This window comes from Muntiacus reevesi, chromosome 15, assembly GCF_963930625.1.
Source record: "Muntiacus reevesi chromosome 15, mMunRee1.1, whole genome shotgun sequence".
In the NCBI taxonomy this organism is placed as follows: Eukaryota; Metazoa; Chordata; class Mammalia; order Artiodactyla; family Cervidae; genus Muntiacus; species Muntiacus reevesi.
The window spans coordinates 4,023,161-4,047,073 of NC_089263.1; the positions used below are offsets into that span (position 1 = coordinate 4,023,161).

Below are 23,913 nucleotides of genomic sequence, written 5' to 3' on the forward strand. Positions count from 1 at the left end.
AGTAGGTTTTGGGGTGTCTATGGGTTCAGTATGCCTTCTGTCCTTGGCAGTGTTCGATGCGTCTATTTCTGCAGCTGCTTCAAAGCGGCCCTCTCCTGATATCTTCACTGCCGCCAGCCTCCGACTTGTCCCTGGCATCATTGCCCGTGCTTCTCCGCCCTGTGTCGCTGGGTGAAGCTTGCTGGGTTGGGACGTGTGTGGCTCTCTTCCTGTGCCGTCTGCGTCGCGGAGACTTGTGTGGGCTCCCCTCCGCCCCTGAGGTCCCCTCTGCATCTCGGGGCCTGTGGCACTTGTCTTGGCTCCCCAGGCCTGCCTCTGCGTCCGGGGTCTAGTTCGGCTCCCTGTGCCCACCCCCTGCGTCTTGGGGCTTGTGGCACTTGCTTGCTCTCACCGCCTGCCCTCTTTCTTGTGGCGCTTATGTGCTCTTCTTTCCGCTGTGCTGCGAGGGTTGGTGTGCTGCCCAAGTTTGTACGCCTCCCTTGTCTCTGCACCCCGGGCCTGCCCTCTGTACAAGGGTTGTGCGGGCCCCTGGGGTTTCTGTGCTGCGCCTCACTCAGCTACCTGCGCCCGCCCTCTGTGTTGAAGGGGTTGTGTGCAGTGGCTAGGTTTGTATCCCTCTCCGAGGCATACTCTCAATCCCCGAGCCCACTGTCTGGTTGGGGCCACAGTTCGTGAGCTGTTAACAGGCTGAGAAGTGCAACTTTCTGTGTATTGCCCTCTGAGTCCCTGCTTTGCCCCGTTTTCCAGGACTCGGCAGCTCCCCCTTGCGCCCATCTGTGGGGCAGCATCCCTGTGCCTGGGAACGCCTCCTACTTCAGGACCCACTCCCTTCCTCAGCACACAGGTTCCTGCCCAAGAATTTCTCCATCTTTTCACTTTTTATGTCTCCATCCTCTCTCCTACCTCATTTCAGGGAGCTTACCCTGTCCCCCTGGAGGTCTGGGGTCTGCTGCTGTCGCCTAGAGGTTTCTTTATAGGAGTTGATCTTTTTTGTATAGTTTATCTGTGTCTTCTTGCCATCTCTTCTTAATACCTTCTGCTTCTGTTAGGTCCATACCATTTCTGTCCTTTATTAAGCCCATCTTTGCATTAAATGTCCTCTTGGTATCTCTAATTTTCTTGAAGAGATCTCTAGTCTTTCCCATTCTATTGTTTTCCTCAATTTCTTTGCATTGATCACTTAGGAAGGCTTTATTATCTCTCCTTGCTATTCTTTGGAACCCTGCATTCAGATGAGTATATCTTTCCTTTTCTTCTTTGCCTTTTGCTTCTCTTCTCTTCTCAGTTATCTGTAAGGTCTCCTCAGGCAACCATTTGGCCTTTTTGCATTTCTTTTTCTTGGTGATGATTTTGGTCACTGCCTCCTGTACAAGGTCATGGACCTCCATCCATAGTTCTTCAGGCACTCTATCAAAGCTAGTCCTTTTAATCTATTTGTCACTTCCATTGTATACATTTGTAAGTATATAAGGGATTTAAATAGGTCATAACTGAATGGTCTAGGGGTTTTCCCTACTTTCTTCAATTTAAGTCGGAATTTGGCAATAAGGAGTTCATGATCTGAGCCACAGTCAGCTCCCGATCTTGTTTTTGCTGATTGTATAGAGCTTCTCTATCTTTGGCTGCAGAGAATATAATCAATCTGATTTCGATTTTGACCTTCTGGTGATGTGCATTTGTAGAGTGGTCTCTTGTGTTGACAGAGTGTGTTTTCTGATCAATGCATTCTCTTGGCAAAGTATTTAAAAAAGGAATTCTTCATTCTGAGGATTAAATGTGCTTTGACTATGAACTTGGATCAGGAATAGTCACTAACCATTGATCATATGACAAAACTTAAACCATTTTCTCATGGAAAGATCAAACATTTTTGAGCTCAAAACAAAACAAAACCTAATTGAAAAGACTCATTAAATAGTGGATAGGGCATCTTTTTCCTGATTTAGAGACTGAGACAAGACAGGAATTAAATGTTTTTACTACAAAACAAAATGGTTCTTATGTGAAGAAATGAGGACTTCAGCTGATACAATGGTAGTAATCATTTACAATATATAGATATAACAAATCAACACATTGCACACCCTGAAATTACACAATGTTATATGTCAATTGCATTTCAATAAATCTGAAGGGAAGTGGAACCTCACCACGCCTTTTCCTCAAACAATGTAGATGATCACTGTTAACGTATCTTGTATACCCACCATGTAATACCCATGTAATGATACCCTCCTCTAACACCCACCACGTTAAAAACAAAAGCACTGTCAAATTTAGAATCCTGATTTTTAAAGTTTCTGATAAGTTAAAGAGCCCCAGCCAATTCTTCAAGGGTAAAAACCAAGTAACACAAAATAAAAATTATGCTTACATAAGCACCTGATTCAGCTTCCACTACAAAGTATTACTGACTCGTTTTACATTCTGACATTCTCATGATTCCCTTCTGGATGGTGACAAGTACTTCAGACCAGCGCCTAAAGGGAAAGTAATTTATTATTCTGAGAGAAAACTCAAAGCAGATGTCTTGGACACCTATCTTTTAAAATATTTAATTTTAAATGTAACTCAGTACAGAATTACAAGAGTTTTCTTCAGGCACAGGGAAGCTACGTTACACTTTTCAGCCTCCACTGTTAGCTTTATAGGGCCTCTTGTAAATAAATGTCCCAAAGGGGAGATTTACTTCTTTTAATCCATTTTTAATGTTGAAGGTCCCCTAGGGTAACAGAGGTACTCTGCTGGAAAGGGGAGGGAAAACGCTATGAAGTCCCACTTCCTTCTTAGGCAGCTATCTGGAACATTATTTGGATTCTCTAAATCCCTGATGAGGTCCCAGGAGCTAAAAAGTCTTCTCATTTGAGTCAGAAATTCCTGTTAGTCCCTTACCACGATGATGCCTGAGGAATGCTGCAGAATATCTTGTCACATTGTGATTCAGTTCATTTAATGTTACTCTGGACTTCCTTGGTGGCTGAGACAGTAAAGAATCAGCCTGAGATGTGGGACACCTTTGTTCTATCCCTGGGTTGGGAAGATCCCCTGGAGGAGGGCATGGCAACCCACTCCAGTATTCTTGCCTGGAGAATCCCATGGACAGAGGAGTCTGATAGGCTACAGTCCACGGTGTTGCCAAGTGTTGTACATGATTGAGCTACTAAACACAGCACAGCACAATGTTACTTTGTCCGAAGGAACTTCAGATCTGTGGAATGTATCCTTCTCCTCTTAAATTTAACTTTGCCTGTTGGAAGACAACTTACTGGAATGGGGGCTGACACCAAAAATGTATGTCCCACTTTCAGCCTCTTGACTGAGGTTCTGGGGAGCTGAGGGGAGCCCCTCACTATTGGTGAGCACAGTTGTGAAAAAGACATTTAAAAACATCACAAGTTTCAGTAAAGCTCTGTCACTGATTGGATGGATGACTCCTCGACCCTTTAGTTCTTGTCTGTAAAATGATTTTATAATGATATGTTGTGAACTTTGAGCAAAATGAGGGCATGTTGGTTATTTAGATCATGGACAGAGACGTAACAGTTTGTACAAGTGTCACCCACTTTCCTTAGACATAGATATTGTGGTGATGACATCTGTCGTCACTGTGGCAGGGACCTTGGAGGTCACCTTATTTATTGGCAAAGACACTGGGCACACATGGGCTGAGGTGCTCGGAGCCATACCCAGAGCTCAGGCCTCTCTTCTTATCTCCTGCTTAAGATGTCATACTATGCCAAGCCTCCCAATGGAAGCTTGCTAACTATTTAAATACTCAGTTTAGGGGATGGATTATTTCTGAAGGGTATGGTGCCCTGCCCATGCCCTGGGCTTGTTGGGCCTCATCCTCCAGATCCCTTGCATACATCAGGCCTGTCCTGGCATCAGTGAATACTGACTCAACTTTATGCACTGGGAAGTTATCCCTGTGTAGATGAGACAGCACTTGGAAGAAACCCTTCCAGAGGAATGTTCCTTACTCTTTGGGGAATAAGTCTTGTCTAGTATTCAAACTAGAGAGAAGAGGGAAGTATCATTTGCTACTGACGTTTAACTTCTTGGAACTTCCTAAAACTCGTATTTTATTACATATAATAACACAAAAAGGAAAGTGATGGACAGATTTTCTAGAAGAAATTCATGTTAGCAAAGTCATTTATTTATTTATTTATTTATTTTATTGGAGCATAGTTGGTCTACAATGTTGGGTTAGTTTCAGATATACAGCAAAGTTATTCAGTTATAAATATACATATATTCATTCTTTTTTAGTTTTTTTCCCCCCATATAGGTAGCTGTTGTTGTTCAGTTGCACAGTTGTGTCCAACTCTGTGACCTCATGGACTGCAGCACACCAGACTTCCCTGTCCTTCACTGTCTCCAGGAGCTTGCTCAAACTCATGTCCATTGAATTGGGGGTGCCATCCAATCATCTCATCCTCTGTCATCCTTTTTTCCTCCTGCCTTCAATTTTTCCCAGCACCAGGGTCTTTTCTAATGACAGAATACTGAACAAACTCATCTTAAGTTTAAATAAAAGAAAGTTGTATGAAGAGCCTTCTAATTGGTGCAAAACCAATACATTGAAGGTGTGAATCTTTCCAAACTTTGATACTTAAATAATAACCAAAGCCATTGTTGGCCTTCTCTGACTCTCCTGAAAGTTGAGGCAGGTCCAAGAGGCTGTGAGATCATTCCTGAAAGGTGCTCCCTCCAGTCTTACAGGCACTAACATTGAAGGGTGGAGAATGCAGATTGTATATTTGCGGACGTCTAATGTAGGGGCTTTGCAGGCTGCCTCAGAACCTGGGCTCAGCATCCAGGCACCTGCACTCACCCTGGTGTTCTTTACACTTCTCTCTGTAAAGGGTACTATTGAATTAAAAAAATACACAACCTGAGACTTTCAAGTTAGGTTTTATTTAGAGCAAAATAAGGACTATAGCTCAAGAGACAGCACCACAGAAAACTGCTCCAAAGAGGCAGGATGTAAGGTCATTATATATGTGATTTTGGTGAAGGGGGAGTACGTGTAATCAAGCAGGTTTTTTTGTTTGTTTGTTTTTTGCAGAAGGTTTCTGCTAGACATGAGGAGCAGTCATCAGCATGAAAGATTTTAGCGCTTTTCTAGATATGAGGAAATACAAGAATCGAACTCATAAAATTAGCCCCTAAGAATACCTAACCATCTGAAAAACTTCTTCGAATCCCCTCCCCCCTACCTAGTGCAGAGTACCCTTTTATTCTCTCTACCTTGAACTCCTTTCATGGGGTGCTGAAAATCAGCCTCTGTAGCAACACATGATTTAATCCTCATACAGGTAAATGGCAAGTGACAATGGCAAGTGCTAATTTGCAGGTGAAAGTACCTTATGACAAAAAAGGACATCATTTGCATTACTTTCCAAAATGGAGAGTAAAACTTGCCTAGCTAAATTGCACAGCATTAATGAGTTAGAAACTAGCTCTCAGCATTGACTACTTCCCCCCTCAATATTCTCTATATTTGCAAGAGTTCTTATGAGGCTTTGCTGATGTTCAGTGATACGTGTGTGTGAAAGTGAGAGCCATGTTAACATGGTATTTTTAGAAAGTGATATTACTTCATATTCTCACACTAGCCATGGCCAGGCATGCTTTTTCATAAGTTAGTATATAGATATAATTCTATACTATGTTTAATAGTTACATATATTTAATATGCATTTGCTTAATGCATATATATACATAAATATGTATGTATGTATTGTTCACTTAAAAAATAGTCACAATTTAGAAGTTGAGAGTTATGTTTTATTGGATGGGGAATTTTAGGATTCAGGCCCTGGAGACAAGATCTCAAGTGATCCTGAGAAAATTGTTCTGAGGGGACTGTGGGAGGAGTCAGACTATACAGCTGCTTCTAACTAGGGGCAGGTAGTCTGAACATCAAAAGATTATTGTTAATTAAGGAAAACCAGGTATCTCAAGTTAAGGAATTTTGTGCTTTTCTATGCATGGGAAGATGCAAGAGGCTGGGCTTACTAAAACCATCACTTTCATATGCATCTCAACTGTCTGGGGTCAGTGCTCATGGGGGAGCGCCTAGTGGGGTCAGTGCTCATGGGGGAGCGCCTAGTGGGTCAGTGCTCATGGGGTAGCACCTAGTGGGGTCAGTGCTCATGGGGGAGCACCTAGTGGGGTTAGTGCTCATGGGGGAGCACCTAGTGGGGTCAGTGATCATGGGGGAGCACCTAGTGGGTCAGTGCCCATGGGGGAGTGCCTAGTGGGGTCAGTGCTCATGGGGGAGCACCTAGTGGGTCAGTGATCATGGGGGAGCACCTAGTGGGGTCAGTGCTCATGGGGCAGCACCTAGTGGGGTCAGTGCTCATGGGGCAGTGCCTAGTGGGGTCAGTGCTCATGGGGGAGCACCTAGTGGTCAGTGCTCATGGGGGAGCACCTAGTGGGTCAGTGATCATGGGGGAGCACCTAGTGGGGTCAGTGCTCATGGGGCAGCGCCTAGTGGGGTCAGTGCTCATGGGGCAGTGCCTAGTGGAGTCAGTGCTCATGGGGCAGCACCTAGTGGGGTCAGTGCTCATGGGGAAGCACCTAGTGGGTCAGTGGTCATGGGGGAGCACCTAGTGGGTCAGTGCTCATGGGGGAGCACCTAGTGGGTCAGTGCTCATGGGAAAGCACCTAGTGGGGTTAGTGCTCTTGGGGGAGCACCTAGTTGGGTTAGTGCTCATGGGGGAGCACCTAGTGGGTCAGTGCTCATGGGGGGAGCACCTAGTGGGGTCAGTGCTCATGGGGCAGCGCCTAGTGGGGTTAGTGCTCAAGGGGCAGCGCCTAGTGGGTTCAGTGCTCATGGGGGAGTGCCTAGTGGGGTCAGTGCTCATGGGGGAGCACCTAGTGTGGTCAGTGCTCATCAGGGGAGTGCCTAGTGAGGTCAGTGCTGCTGCCTTGCTTTTCACATCTGCCTTCCCCACCCCCAGCTCCTCAACACTCACCATGGGAAGTGGGAGTGGTTGATGGCTGCCGTAAAGCAGGCCTGTTCTTCCTGGACTCAGAAATTCACATTTGGAGGGCTGGAATCTTTGATGACTGTGACATTCTTATCTTTTAATATGGCAGGAAATAACTCCACTTCACACTATACATACCCATGTGATAATTTCTCAAGTTCTTTAAATTAGGACTATTTGAAGATGACTAAATAATTTCTTAAGAATGAAAAGTGGAAATGATTAGTCAGTCAGTCATGTCTGACTCTTTACAACCCCATGGACTGTAGCTTGCCAGGCTCCTCTGTCCGTGGAATACTCTAGGCAGAATAGTGGAGTGGGTAGCCATTCCCTTCTCCAGGACATCATCCCAACCCAGGGATCGAACCTGGGTCTCCTGCATTGCATGCAGATTCTTTATCATATCAGCTACCAAGGAAGTCCTTCTTAAGTATAAATGGCCCCATATTCTTGATATATATATATTTCACAATGCAATTAAGAATGATATATGAATAATTATTTTCTTTTCTATTAAAACTTGCACGTTTCTGGCTCCAGGCTTTGCATCTCTCAGGACATACTGGGACTAGAAGTGGAAGAAAAAACAAGTGCAGTGGGCTTTCTTTGCAACTCTAACTTTAGGTCTCATCTGGAAGATGAGACCTGGGCCAGGATATCTCCTGGTTCCTGGCATTCCTAATCATGAAGTTTCTTGGGATGCCCCAAAACTTTGAGAAACTTGTACATGGACAGGAAAGCAGTTTTGAAAGACACCTCCTCCACTTTCAAATTGTGCCGTGTCTCCAGGTTCAGAGAGATCTTGGAAGAATGCCCAGTGCTCGCATTGAGAAGGCATTGAATACTCCTTTTGAAGACTAGAGTCACAAAACTATGATATTTATCAGTGCATGTTTCTTGTGTTATCTATAAAATAAATAAATAAACATTTTTAAGCATTTTTAATGCCTCAGAGATAAAAGAGTTTTTGATAGGTTCTAGTTATAAGAAATGGTGAATGGAAACTGTGTCTGTAACATTAACTTTTGTTTAAGACTTGCAAGACTCTGACATTCGTTTTATGGGATGTCTGTGTTTTATGTCAGTGGAGATACATTTATGATTTTCTCTTATGACTGGGGTTCTCTTAGCACTGTTTTCACCATATCACCAACTTCCCCATCACAGAGTCTACTACAATGGCATTTTCATCATCTGAATATAATAATATCTTCCTGGAAAAAAAGAATAGCAATTTTTGGATAATGAAGCCTATATTCCATTTTCAAATGGGGATAATTATTGATCATTTTCCAGTCCAGACAAAAATTCCAAACGAGTTCCCCAAATACCAAGAAAATACTCTTAAACACCTATGTAACAATCCAACAAGGGTATCTGACTACTATAATGGTTACATATTATTATTTATTTTACTGGTTATACCATTATTATACTGGTTATGTTTAAAAGAATTAAAAATACCATTTAAATTGGACCCAAATTTGCAATAGATTTGGTAGGTTTGAAGAAATAAAATTCACAACCCTGAGGGGTTAAACCCTCCAGGAAAAGGAGGTGAAGATGATAAACATGCCACATTAATATAACATCTAACATAAGAATCTACCAGTCAGCTTGCTGTGTAACAAACCATCTCAAATCTAGTGCTTTTTTCATAGAGATATATGTGAGAGATACTATGGGTTCAGTCCCAGGCTGCCCCAATGAAGTGAAATATTGCAGTAAAGTCAGCCACATGAATTTTTTGGTTTTCTAGTGCAAGTTTATACTATATTGCAATCTAGTAAACTTACAACAGCATTATGTCTTTTAAAAAAGCAATGAGCAAAACTTGATTAAAAGTACTTTATTGCTTAAAAATGTTAATCATTATCTGACAACGCAGGGATGCCACACACATTCAGTTTGTAAAAGCACAGTCAAGCGAAGGGCTATGAAAGCAGGTCTGTCTGTATTCCTCATGCTGCTGGGCTGGTGCTGGTGAGTTGAGGGTATTGTCCCTTAACTGTGTGGATGTTGCCGTGAAGTGATCTGGGGCTGCAAGCCTGGCATTTAATTCCCAGCAGGCTGGCCTGGTCTTATCCATTTGATGGTGATTGAACATTCTCAAAAAGCCACAAAACAGGTCAGCTTCTGCACGCAAGCTTTTTCTGAGTCTATGCTTGTTTCAGATTTGCTATAAAAACACATGGCCAAGTCCAGAAGCAGTGCAGGAGGAGCTGGCCATGGCCATGGACAAAATAAAAGGAGTTCTTATGCTGTTTTTGCAAATAATTCACCATAAGCACACGGTTTCACCCAGAACCACCTACACTTAAAAAGTTTTTCTGAAGGGCACGTAGAGATTCAGGGCTTCCCAGGTGGCATTAGTGGTAAAGAAATCACCTGCCAATGCAGAACTCATAGGAGATGCAAGCACAATTCCTGGGCCACAAAGAGCCCCTGGAGGAGAGTATGACAACCTACTCCAGTGTTCTTGCCTGGAGAATTCCATGGACAGAGGAGCCTGGTGGGCTACAGTCCATAGGGTTGCAAAGAGTTGGACATGACTGAAGCAACTTAGCATGCATGCACACATGTAGAGATTCAAGATACAGTAAGTCTCCTGCATATGAACCTTCAGGTTTTCAACTTCAGAGGCGCAAATGTGCATTTGCATGCCCAGATATGTAAGTTTGTGCGTCTGACATACATTATTATGTGTATGCATCTTTTATAAGTGGTTACGTTTTGGGGTACTTTACTACAGAGAACTATATAGAGTACAGTAGTACGGTATCTTTCTTTCAAGCCCAGAAGGTCTGGAAGCAAGCATAAAAGCAGCAGTGATATAGCTGGCACTGCTAAGAAGAAGGTCACAACACGGGGAATGGCAGAGGGCTTTTCTTATTTGAGGAGGCACTGTTAGCTCTGAGGTGCCGGACCTGAATGTAGGATAGCACACGAAGGCTGTGGCAGCTGTTCGGAATGCAGCCCAGTACCGCCTTGTCCTCTATGATGAGGACAAAAGAGATGCTACCCAGACATGGCTGGGTCATTTTGTCAAGAGGGTGGAGAGAATTGAATCCAGCCAGGAACCAGAACCGGCGCCATCATCTTCAGGCAAGAATGAAATCGCAGCTTGCTCTCCATCTCCTATTGCTGATGATCCTTCAGCTCTACCCTCTCCCACTTCCCCTCCCTCCCTCAGTCAGTAGCGTTTCTTGTCTGTTCACCCAGTGCCGTCCCCTGTATGCTAGCTGTTGAACTGTACTACTGTACTTTTCAAGGTACTGAACTGTAAGATTAAAATGTTTTCTTTATCTTTTTTGTTTGGTTTTTATGTATTATTTTTGTGAAAAGCATTATGAACCTAGTACAGTGCAGTGCTGTGTAGCCAGTTTTGTTAGTTGGGTACTTAGGCTAACTTTGTTGGACTTAAAAACAAATCGGGCATATGAATGCTCTCAGTATGGAACTCTTTGTATGTAGGGAACTTACTGTAGAAGATTTTCAACTTGAAGTAAACTTGGATAAAAATGTTTGTGAACTATTAAAGGGAGTATTCAGTCAGAGAAAGTTTGAATGCAAAGGATAGGTGTATTTATAAGTGGAAAACTTGAAAGTGTGGCAGCAACTGTGTTTAAGAACAAATGTTATGAACATCTTTGGGTAACTTTGTGTTTTCCTTTGGACACTTTCAACTCCTCTAAGGCATTTTATGTCAAAGTATGTGACCCCATGGACTATACAGTCCATGGAATTCTCCAGGCCAGAAGACTGGAGTGGGTAGCCTTTCCCTTCTCCAGGGGATCTCCCGACCCAGGGATCGAACCCATATCTCCCACATTGCAGGCAGATTTTTTACCAGCTGAGCCACAAGGGAAGCTCAAGAATGCTGGAATGGGTAGCCTATCCCTTCTCCAGGGGATCTTCCTGACCAGGGAATCAAACTGGGATCTCCTGCATTGAAGGCAGATTCTTTACCAACTGAGCTATGAGGGAAGCCTGTAATGATTTTATTTAGTCTAATTTGGCCTCTATATTAGTTTGCTGGGGCTATCACAAGAAAGTACCACAGACAGACCCAGTGGCTTAAAGAACAGAAATATATTTTCTTCTTGTCTGGGGGCTAGAATTCCAAGATCCAGGTATTGCCAGAGTTGGTTGTCCTGAGGCCTCTCTCCTTGGCTGGCAGATGGCCACTTTCTCTGTGTGTATCTTGCTTTTGTGTATGTATCTCTTCTCAAAAAGACACCAGTCAGAGCTGGATTAGGGCCCACCCTTATGACCTATTTTAATTTAATCATCTTTGAAAAGTCCTTTCTCCAATTACAGTCACATTCTGAGGCACCGGGCATTAGGACTTCAGTATGTGAATCTGAGCAGAACACGCAACTCAGCTCATAAGCATCTCCTTGAGCTTTCTGCAGCCAACTCTGCACACACCTCTGTGATGCGCTCCTACCAGGTTGGAAAGGAGACAGGACAATGGATTTTCCCCTTAGAATGAGAAAGAAGTCACACAAGGACCTAGACTTCAACAGTGTGGTTGAAGCAAAAATATCATTCTCTATGGCCTTCTAACCTGTGGAGGTGGGAAGAGAAGATGTGCAGGCCAACGTGGGCACATCAGTTGTGGCAGAGAAGGACCGGGGTCCTGGGAGCCTGCTGTGTCTCAGGAGCTGGGTACTGTCATGGTGTGTGCACAGGTTGGAAAATAATTTCCAGGCATGAGGCAGGATGAGGGGCAAACAGTTTATTAGAATGGGAGACCCCGTTAGAGCAGCAGCCTGGCTCAAGGGAGGGCCAGCCCCTTTCATGGGCTTGTGGCCACTTATTATAGTCTCAGGACAAAGAAAATTCCTATGGAGAGGGATCTTTCTCAGCATCAGGGACTTTTCCAATGAGCTGTCTATTCACATCAGATGACCAAAATACTGGACCTTCATCTTCAGCATCAGTCCTTCCAGTGAATACTCAGGGTTGATCTCCCTTAAGATTGACTGGTTTGATCTCCTTGCTGACAAGGGACTCTCAGGAGTCTTCTCCAACACCACAGTTTGAAGGCATCAATTCTTCAGTGCTCTGCTTTCTTTACAGTCCAGCTGTCACAACCATACCTTACCACTGGGAAGACTATAGCCTTGACTAATCGGACATTTGTTGGCAGAGTAATGTCTCTGCTTTTCAACATACTGTATAGGTTTGTCATCGCTTTCCTGCCAAGAAGCAATCATCTGATTTCATGACTGCAGTCACCATCTGCAATGATTTTATAGCCCAAGGAGAGGAAGTCTGTCACTACTTCCACCTTTCCCCCTTCTATTTGCCAGGAAAGAATGGGCCAGATGCCATGATCTTAATTTTTTAATATTTAGTCTTAAGCCAGCTCTTTCACTCTCCTCCTTCACCTTCATTAAGAGACTCTTTCGTTTCTCTTCACTTTCTGCCATTAGGGTGGTATCATCCACATCTCTGAGGTTGTTGATGTTTCTCTTGCCTATCTTGATTCTGGTTTGTAGCTCATCCAGCCTGGGATTTCTCACGATGTGCTTTGCATATAGATTAAACAAAGGGTGACAACAGACAGCCTGTTGTCACCTATCTGTCAGCCTATCATACTCCTTTCTCAACCTTGAACCAGTTGATCTTGAATCAGTTGTTCCATACCGGGTTTGAACTGTTGCTTCTGGACCCACATACAGGTTTCTCAGGAGACAGGTAAGATGGTCTAGTATTCCCATCTCTCTAAGAACTTTCCACAGTTTGTTATAATCCATACAGTCGAAGGCTTTAGCATAGTTGATGAAGCAGAGATAGATGTTTTTTTCTGAAATTCCCTTGCTTTCTCTATAATCCAGTGAATGTTGCAATTTGATCTCTAGTTCCTCCTCCTTTTCTAAACCCAGCTTGGATATCTGGAAGTTCTTGGTTCACATAATGTTGAAGCCTTGCATGCAAGATTTTAAGCATATCCTTACCAGCACAGGAAATGAGTGCAGTTGTCCAATAGCACATTCCTTGGTAATACCCTTCTTGAGAATTGGGATGAGGATTGACCCTTTCCAGTCCTGTGGCCACTGCTCTGTCTTCCAGACTTGCTGACATAAGGAATGCAAAATCTTGTATTCACTAAGTGTATTGTTGACCAGAAAAAGATGCACAATGTGAGAGTTGTAAATTAAGTTTTATTTGTGGCAAAATGAAGACTGCAGCCCAGGAGACAGCACCTCAACCAGCCCTGAGAGACTGCTCCAAAGAGACAGTGGGGGAAGAAGGTCAATATATAAGATTTTGGTGAAGGGAGGGGTCAATGCAACCAAGTGCTTACTTTACAAAAGGTTGTCTGCTAGGCACAAGGACCTGATGATACTATGAAGGGATTTAGTGATTTTCTAGATATGAAGAGAGACAAGGACTGGGATCATGAAATCAGTTTCTGAAAATATCTGTCTATCTATCTAAAGACCACACAGAAATTAAAAGATGCTTGCTCCTTGGAAGAAAACCTATGACCAGTTTTGTTCAGTCACTGGCAAATACTCTTGGCAAGTACCAATTTATAGTTGACAAGCAAGTGCCAATTTGTAGTTGACAGTATATATTTTATTTAATATTTTATTTATATTTTTATATCCTTTCCTTAAAGGGGGCCTTAGGTTGCATTAGTATCAGGTGACAAGTCCTGGACCTGCTTAAAAAGGCAGCATATTCCCCTGTTGCATCTTGAGGTCACCTGGTTTTCGGATGCTCCTGTGGAGTACCCTTGTAGCAAGCACTTTTCACAACCCACCATACCTGAAGCAGTCTCACTCCTCTCAGCTCTGTCACGGTGCTCCCTGACTGATACACCTGTCACCTGTCTACTTTCTGCCCAGTAGCTCTAGGATCAGACGGGGGGCGTGGTCCATGCCGAGCTCCCTGCATGCCCAGGTGGGCCTCTTTGGCTTCCTGGAGGCTGTCCTCACCTTGCCTGTGTTCCAGGCGGGGCAGCACACTTTCTCCATGTGCTTTGGACCCAAGCTTCTTCATGCAGGGGTGTTGCATCCGTCTTTATATTAAACCTAGCCTCATACTCAGCACAGAGTAGGGCTCACATGGTGGGGTTTGTCAGTGGCTTCCAAAGACTGGAGGAGCTTTGGGTAGGTGGGGAGGATTTTCAGGGGGCTCAGGATTCTGAGAAGGGCAGCTGTAGCCCCTGGAGGCTGCAGAGTTGGAGGCAAGGCTGGGGCAGGTCTCTGGGGGAGAGATTGAGGCAAACTGCAAAGCCTTGTTTCCTAGAAAAGTTTGAATAAGTAATACCAAAAATATATATTATGCTCCTATACCTGATAAGGAAGAAATAAAAATTATTTCATCCTAATTGTCACTACATACTATACATTTTCAGATGAGGCATTTAAACAACCTCTAATTGGCATGCACCTGTGATTACCATATTATAAAGAAAACTGCCAGTAACTTCTGAGAAATGGAATATTTCCTGCCAATATTTATCAGTAAACAAAGATGTCAAAGTCAACAGTAATTGCAGTCATCACGGATGGTGAGCTGGTGAACCCTGAGGGAACTCAGGAAGGAAAGAATACCTGCCATCTAGCAGGCATCCGACTGCAGCCACTCCCTATGGTGAGCCTGCAGGATGTGAAAACACAGGACACTGGCCCCAGATACCTAGGATGCATACTAAAGGAATGATTTCAGTGAGCCCTGACTCTTGTTTCTCTCCATACATAGAAAAGTGCTAAATTCTTTAACTTGGATTATCTGGTTTTCTTTAATTAACAATAATCTTTTTATGTTCAGACTATCTGCCCTTTGTTGCAAAACTTCTATATAACTTGGTTCCTCCCCTCACCTCCTTAGAACAGTTCTCTCAAGGTTACTTGAGATGCTCTCTCCCAGGCTTTAAATCCTAAAAATTCCCATAAAACGTAATTCTCAACTATTAGGTTGTGAATATTCTTAAGTCGACATTTCCAACATGTAAGGATTTGTTCAGCACATTCCAGGTGAGGTCCTGACATGCTGAAAGCAAGGGAGAGTGCCTGTGCCTGGGAGTGTGTTTCCTGAAACCTCCTACCTCCAAGCCCTGTCCTTATTAATCTATCATCTTTCCATGTGGCCCTCTTCTTTGGTAACGGGAAGGAGAAAAACATTACAAAGTAACTTTCTAGTATTTTAGAAGCTACAGAGAGAAAGCATGAAGAATTATAACTATTCTTCTGTTTTTGTAGTATGCTTCAAGTGCTGCTGGCCTTGGAAGAATCATTAAGCCACCTTCCGATTATTAAAATAAATTATCAGCACAGACTCTCCACAAGCACGAAAGTTTAAATTAGAGATGTTGCACATTTGTCAGCTGTTACTTTAATTAGTATTTCAGACACATTAATTTCATAACTGTGTATGCTTAGTTGCTCAGTTTTGTCCGACTCTTTGATCCCATGAATTGCAGCCCACCAGGCTCATCTGTCCTTGGGGATTCTCCAGCAAGAATACTGGAGAGGCTTGCCATGCCCTCCTCAAGGGGGTCTTTCCAACTCAGGGATCAAACCCAGGTCTCCTGCATTGCAGGTTGATTCTTTACCTACTGAGCCACCAGGGAAGCCCAATTTCATAGCTATTTATGAATAATATAAAATATTGTTTTAGATAAACATTGTAAAAATGTCTTTTTTTCCCTTAATGCAGTTACAAAGAAACTTTATGAGAGACATATTATTACTTGGGGGGTGGGAAATGTTTCTCCAACATTATATTAAAAGTGGTTACAATAAAACATCCACATCAAGCACCACGCACACCCTCCACACCCCACCCTCTTGAGTTGGAGTTTGTGCCAAGGCTTCAGAAGAGAGAGGACACTCTCGAAACTTGCAGCCTCTCCCTAGTGCATCATGGTGTGATCCCTTTTTTTATAGGGAAATAGTGCACCCTAAGAAAACTGGCTTTCATCACTGAAAGCTTAACTCCATGTTTTTAGAAATACAAAATGTTAAAGGTGGAAGGTTCTTATATTTAAGCTAACTGAACTCTCCCATTTTACAGATAAAGAATCACAGGCTAAGGAAAGTGAATAATTTCATACAGTTTGCAAACAGGGCAAAAGTGGAGTGGACGTCCTCACTGGGGTTCTTTCTTTGCCACATGGTGGTGGTTCCCACATCTAGCAACTAGACTGCAGCTGCTGCAACTTCTCACGCTCAGATTCAGGGAAGCAGAGTTTTTAAAAATTTTTATTGATATGTAGTTGATTTACAGTGTTGTCTTAGTTTCAGGTGTAGACCAAAGTAGTTCAGATATATATATATATGTGTGTGTGTGTATATATATATATACACACATATATATATATGTATACATTTTTTGCATTCTCTTCTATTATAGATTATTACAAGATATTGAGTATGGTTCCCTATGCTATACAGTAGGTCCTTGTGGTTTACCTGTTTTATATTAGTTTGTATATGCTAGTCACAACCTCCTAATTTATCCCCCCCACCACTTTTGTAACCATAAGTTTGTTTTTTATGTCTGTGAGTCTATTTCTGTTTTGTAAATAAGTTCATTTGTATCATTTTTTAGATTCCACACATAAGTGATATCATATGATATTTGTCTTTCTCTATCTGGTTTACTTCATTTAGTATGATAATGTCCAGGCTCATTCATGTTGCTGCAAATGGGATTATTTCATTCTTTTTTATGGCTGAGTAATATTCCATTGTATATTCATATATATATATATGCACACATATAAACATATATAAATATATATATATAAAACATGGTATATATATATATATACACACCATGTCTTCTTTATCCATTAATCTGTCAATAGATGTTTTTCCATGTATTGACTATTGTAAATAATATTGCAGTGAACACTGGGGTGCATGTATCCTTTTGTCTTGTTTTTAAAGAAACTTTAAATTTTGTATTGGAGTTTAACCAATTAATTATGTTGTGGTAGTTTCTATTCTCCAAACTCCTCTCCCATCCAGGTTGCCACATAACATTGAGCAGAGTTCCATTTCCCATACAGTAGATCCTTTGTTCATTATCTGTTTTAAATACAGCATTGTGTACATGTCCGTCCTAAACTCCCTCACTATCCCTTCCCACCATCTTTAACCGTAAGTCTGTTCTCTAAGTCTGTGAGTGTTAAAGGAAATTAAATGGAAACAGTTTTGTTCGGGCTGCAGAAACAAGAAAGCAAAGCAGGCTTCTGGCCTCGCGTCACATCTGCCTGGATGCTGCCCTGACTTCATGGCTGCTGGCAAGTGCGCCAGTTGCCATCAGTAAGCTGAGCAGCACCATCAGTGAGACACGGAGAACCTTGGAATTCTGCTGCACCCTTCGAATCCAGTCAATCCCAATGGGTCTGGAGAAACTCATCAGTCACAGGATAAAACAAACAGCACTGTAGAAAGGTTAACGTGAAACCAGAGCTGCAGTTTGCTTGCAAACTGATACCATCATCAGTTTGCAGCCTAGCATTATAAGCAGGAACCCCCAAAACTGCAATTCAAAGTCTCACCAGTGGAGTGGACTCACTGCCTGGGACCGACCCTTTCTCAGTTGGGATTCCAGACTGCTGTTACATGGGCCTTCCCAACACTGAGTCTGGGTGTTAGTTGGTCCAACTGAGTGACATATGTGCTGTTACTCTCCTCTCCTGTTTATATTTCTCTTTGCTTTTAACGATTATAAATTGAAAGTAAGTTTGATAAGTCTCTATTAAATATTGTTTTTGCATATTTCTGTATAATGAGTGGTTTCTTTTGTTAATAAATGCTTTGAACCTGATGGGGTTTCCCTGATACCTCAGTTAGTAAAGAATCTGCCTGCAATGCAGGAGACCCCAGTTCAATTCCTGGGTCTGGAAGATCTGCTGTTGAAGGGATGGGCTACCCATTTCAGTATTCTTGGGCTTCCCTTGTGGCTCAGCTGGTAAAGAATCTGCCTGAAATGTGGGAGATCTGGGTTTGATCTCTGGGTTGGGAAGATCCGCTGGAGAAGGAAAAGGCTATCCACTCCAGTCTTCTGATCTGGAAAATTCCATGGACTGTATAGTCCATGGGGTTGCAAAGAATCAGACACGACTGAGTGACTTTCACTTTGAACCTGAAGCAAAAGTTAAAACTTTCACCAAAACCTTAAGTGAGTCTGTTTCTGTTTTGTAAGTAATTTCATTTGTATCATTTCTTTTTAGATTCCACATATCAGTCAGGAGATGTCATACAATGTTTCTCCTTCTTTGTCTGACTTACTTCACTCAGTATGACAATATCTAGGCCCATCCATGTTGCTGGAAATGGCATGGCTTCATTTTTTTTGATGATTAAGTAATATTCTATTGTTGCTCAGTTGTGTGGAATTCTTTAGGCAAGAATACTGGAGTGGGTAACCATTCCCTTTTCCAGGGAATCTTTATGACCCAGGGATTGAACTTGGGAGGGGTTTCCCTGGTGGCTTAGATGGTAAAGAATCTGCCTACAGTGTGGGAGGCTGGAGTTCAATCCCTGAGTCAGGCAGATCCCCTGGAGAAGGGAATGGAAATTCACTCCAGTATTCTTATCTGGATAATTCCATGGCCAGAGGAGCCTGGTGGGCTACAGTCCATGGGATTGCAAAGAGTTGGACATGACTGAGCAACTAACACACTTAATATTCTATTGCATATATGTCCCATATCTTCTTTATCCATTCGTCGATGGACATTTAGGTTGCTTCTATGTCCTGACTATTGTAAATAGTGCTGCAATGAACATTGAGATAAATGCATCTTTTTAAATTATGGTTTTCCTCAGACATGGGCCCAGGAGGAGGACTGCTGGTCATATGTAGCTTTATTTTTAGTTTTTAAAGGAATCTCCACACTGTTCTCCATAGTGGCTATTGTTCAGTCACTCAGTTGTGTCGACTCAGCGACCCCATGGACTGCAGAACACCAGGCCTCCCTGTCCTTCACCAGAATGTGCTCAAACTCATGGCCATTGAGTCGGTGATACCATCCAACTATCTCAACTTCTGTCACCCCCTTCTCCTCCTGCCTTCAATCTTTCCCAGCATCAGGGTCTTTTCCAACTGAGTCAGCTGTTTTCATCAAGTGGCCAAAGTATTGGAGCTTCAGCTTCAGCAACAATTCTTCCAAAGTATATTCAGGGTTGATTTCCTTTAGGATTGACTGGTTTGATCTCCTTGTTGTCCAAGGGACTCTCAAGAATTTTCTCCAGGACCACAGTTTGAAAGCATCAATTATTTGGTGCTCAGCCTTCTTTACTGTCCAATTCTCACATCTGTACAAGACTACTGGAAAAACCATAGCTTTGACTGTATGTACCTCTGTCAGCAAAGAGATTTCTCTGCTCTTTAATATGCTTTCTAGGTTTGTCATAGCTTTTCTTCCAAGAAGAAAGCATCTTTTTTTTTTTTTTCCAGTGGGTTTTGTCATACATTGATATGAATCAGCCATAGAGTTACACGTATTCCCCATCCCGATCCCCCCTCCCACCTCCCTCTCCACCTGATTCCTCTGGGTCTTCCCAGTGCACCAGGCCCGAGCACTTGACTCATGCATCCCACCTGGGCTGGTGATCTGTTAATGGCTGTACCAATTTACATTCCCACCAACAGTGTAGGAGGGTTACCTTTTATCTTGGGAAGCAGATTTTGACTATATTGTTGGGAGCAATTGGTACTTAGCAGCTGTGTGACTTGATGAAAGTTACTTAACCTCTCAGGGCTAGGTTTACCCTCTAGGAGAAAATTGTTAGTGTATCTATTCAGTAATCAGTGACTGGTGGGTACAGAAGCATGGGAGTGACTTTAGGTGATGCTGCCTAGCTTGCTATTTACCCATCTCAGATCTGCATTTTAAAATGTACTGTGAAGTGATGTAAATGGGGATGGAAAGCAGAGATGATAAGGAGAGAAAAGACCTCAAGAGGAGGACTATTTTGTTAGCAGGAAACTTTTTGGTTTTCCATTTTTTTAAAGTCAATTTACTTTTTATAGAAGGATAATTGCATTTTTATACAATATGAAAACCCACTTGGAAATTTTTACTTGGAATCTTTGGCAACTTTGGTAAAATTCTTGAAGTTTTTTTTTTTTTCAATATCCCTGATATAATATTGGGATTAAAAATAGCTTTAGATTCTATCCAAAATACACTCAGGGCCTTTATTGGCTACAGAAAATCAGTCCTGAATATTCACTGGAAGGACTGATGTGAAGCTGAAGCTCCAATACTTTGGCCTCCTAGTGTGAAGAACTGATTCATTAGAAAAGACCCTGATTCTGGGGAAGACTGAAGCTAGGAGGAGAAGGGGAGCACAGAGGATGAGATGATTGGATGTCTTCACTGACTTGATGGACATGAGTTAGAGCAAGCTCCGGGAGTTGGTGATGAACAGGGAAGCCTGGCGTGCTGCAGTCCATGGGGTCACAAAGAGTCGGACACGACTGAGTGACTGAACTGAACTGTCCACATCATTGGTGAACTCTGTCTCTTTAGGGAAAGCATCTTCATCCTCTCCTCATTTCTTTACCCAATAAACTGGTATTAAAGGGAAGAAGGGATTAATTAATATGTGTACCTATATGTGCCATACTGGCCATTCTGACACCCTGAATTTTGTTTAAAGTTTTGAGTGTGTTCTCATGTACTCTGTGCAAATATAGGCTATTTCATAGTCAGCAATTATCATTGTTAGGCTAAAATTCTGCCATCAATGAAGTAAGGGATCTGTTTCCTGGCCCCGCTGGGCTGATTCTATACACTACATTGTTCCTGCTTCTCAGGAATGTCTTTGACCTTCCTGCTTCTGTGTCCAGGGCCCCTGCAAGGGAGCCATCTCTCTGCCAAGCTCACTCTGCACCTCACTGAGGTCTTGGTTCTAAGTCACCTTCTCAGTGAGGACTGAAGCCCCCACCCCTGCATCCCACTCTGCTTTCTACCTTTTGCACCTACAGTATGTATCTGGTGTAAGTCAGGTGGACTCTGCTTCACACATTCTCTCAGGGCCTGAAAGGGGAGTGTGTGACTCTACCACATGCCTGCAAGTAGGAGTGCTGTGATACTTGGTGAACTGCACCAGTGACCACCATGATCTCTCTCTAGCTGCCAGATGTTTCGTCTGTCTCTCCCTCATTAGAACAGACACACTCTTCCTTTGTTCAGTTGAGGCAACCCAAAAGATCCACCCAGTCCCATCCCTAGCATTGGGGTTGCCTGTATATACACCATCAAGATGTATATGACTTTCCTTGGTCCACTGATCTCTAAACTGAAGAGAAGGCTATCTAACCCATAGCCACGTGTAGAGTATAGCTATAAAGGTGGAGAAGAGCCAGGATGATCACAATCAGCACTGGTTTATAGCAATTCTGAGACCCCAGTGGGCAGATCCTGAGTGGACTCTTATTCCCTGTGAGGAGAATATCTGATATTACAGAGTTAAGTCTGGATTAACTCTACTTCCAGAGTTGGGCTCCCAAAGACTCTTCTCATTGGCTCTCGACTCCAGTGTCTGGGAGTTTCCTTTTTCAAATAACTATTCCAGCTGTGGGAACATTGGCATTGAAGAATAAGCCTCCTTTTGGATCCAGATTTTCCAGGCTTCAATTTATCATTACAGAAAGAAAAGCAACAGTTAATCTAAGTCTCAAATAGTCACAGACTTTTTTCCAAATCTAATCTTTGGAATCTTTAGGTTCCAAATCTAAAAGGTGGTACTGATGAATTTATTTTCAGGGCAGCAGTGGGAAAATAGACATAGAGAACAGACCTGTGGACATCGGGTGATGGGAGGAGGGAGAGGGTGAGCTGCCTGGAGAGGTATCATGGAAAGTTACAACTCCATGTGTAAAATAGATGGCCAGTGGGAATTTGTTGTATGACTCAGGGAACTCAAACAGAGGCTGTGTGACAATCTCCTTGTTGATGTATGCCTGAGAAACAGAATAATGTAAAGCAGTTACCCTTCAATTAAAAAGAAAAAAACCTAGCCAGTCTCTTATTGATAGGCCAATTTCACGTGTGCATAGATCTTGTGTCCACACGATTCCAAGGTCTGTGCTCTGCCTTTGTCTCAAATGCCACCCCCTCTACCTAGCCCTTTGCTTTCACTTTCACTTTACTCTTTCTCTTAAATTAAGCACAAAAACCTTGGTCCTATCAGCCTTCAGTGGAGAAGTCTTGTATTAGTCTCTTGTCCTTGGAGCCATATTTGCGCAATTAAAAAATTTGCAGTGACAACCTATTTAGAGATCTTTAGCAATGGGTCTGAATTATTTCTGCAAAGCTGAATTTCAATAGGCTTTTAACACTAAGCATTTCTTGATCCTATGACTCACTGATGGGGATGAGAAGCATTTGTTTCTTCCATTCCTACAAGAATCAGTATTTGTTTTATCTTTCTCTTCTCTTTTGTCAACTAAAGTAAAACACACAACCTAAAAGCTGCAACTTAAGTATTATTTGGGGATCTTACTGAGGACGTAGGGCTTCTCTGGTGGCTCAGTGGTGAAGAAGCCACCTGACAATGCCGGAGACGTTGAGTTTGACCCCCGGGTTGAGAAGATTCCCTGGAGAAGGGAAGTCTGCTGGGCTACAGTCCATGGGGTCACAGAAGAGTCAGACATGACTTAGACACGAAACAACAACAGCTGAGGACCTAGGCCTAGGATGCAGCCTCTCAGCTCTAAGGAACTGCTCTGGAGAGTTGAGGAAGCCAGGATACAGAGATTTTTGCTGGTGAAAAAATGCAGTCAAACATCAAAAGATCACTGATAATTACAAAGAAGAAGTATCTCAAGTTAATGATTTTGGTGCTCTTCTATGTATGAGATGCAAGAATCAGGGTTCATTGAAATTATCCCTTAGGTATTTATCTTAAATATCTAGGGCCAGTTTCCAAACCACAAAATGCTTCCTTTTTTTTCCCCATCCTGAATTCCCCTCACCGTACGCCACTGGAGGTGTGTGGAGGGGGCCACTGCAGTGGCTGATGGCTTGGTCCTTGTAGACATGGAAATTTGGGGAAAATTCTCTGTTTACTGGAATGGCAGGCAACAGTCCTTGTTCATACTTTCATAACTGCTTTCAAATTGGACATTTACCCTCTGAGGTAATTTGTTTCCTGTGTTAACTTACCAAGTGTAGTCAATAGCAGTTATGTCATGTTTTTTCACCTTAATTGTCTGTTTAAGGCTTGTCTTCCCTGACTGGAATATTAGCCCCATGGAGGCAGAGACCTTTCCTGTTGGCACAGTTCTGGGCCTTCAGTGGTTTGCAGGGCCTGACATAGTGCAACAAAGATGATGAATGAGGGAATTAGTTAATAAAAGGTCAGATTGGTCTGTTGAATTACCTCTCAGAAAGGTTCTGTTAAAGAAACTCAATGAAAAGTTTAAATATGAGATTTGTTGAGAATTACTGAACTCTGTAAAAGAATTCATTTATAATATCTAATATGGAAGAAAACTATGAAAGATATTAAGATCACTAACCATCTAGATCCTCTTTATTGTGGACCTAAGGATAGTCCTTTAAACTGTGACTGGGGGAAGAGCCCCAGAGGTGGTCCAGACTTGAGACATCTCTCTGGGTCTCACAGTAATGTCAACCCCATCCTGTATCTAATGTACTGTGCATACTGGGGTTGCTTCCAGTTACAGAAAAAATCTGCCCCTTCAGCCCACTATTGGAATCGGCATTTGACTTGGGTGCTATCAGCCCTGTTTTTTTCTTGTTGTTGCTGCTGCTTTTTTTTTTTTTTTTTTTCCTGTTTGGTTTGGGTTCATTTGTTATTTGAGAAGGCTCTTGGATGAAAATGATTGTTTTTATTAGTATATAAGTTAATACTCTCTGGATCATTTGTGTGGTGCCAGGCACTAGAGCTTTTTATTTAGT

General features: G+C 42.6%; 1 protein-coding gene across 2 annotated transcripts in view; it reads left to right on the forward strand.

Moving 5' to 3' along the window:
• GABRG3 (gamma-aminobutyric acid type A receptor subunit gamma3) overlaps positions 1 to 23,913 on the forward strand; it is a 794,189-nt gene that overhangs the window by 503,489 nt on the left and 266,787 nt on the right. The window lies entirely within an intron of this gene.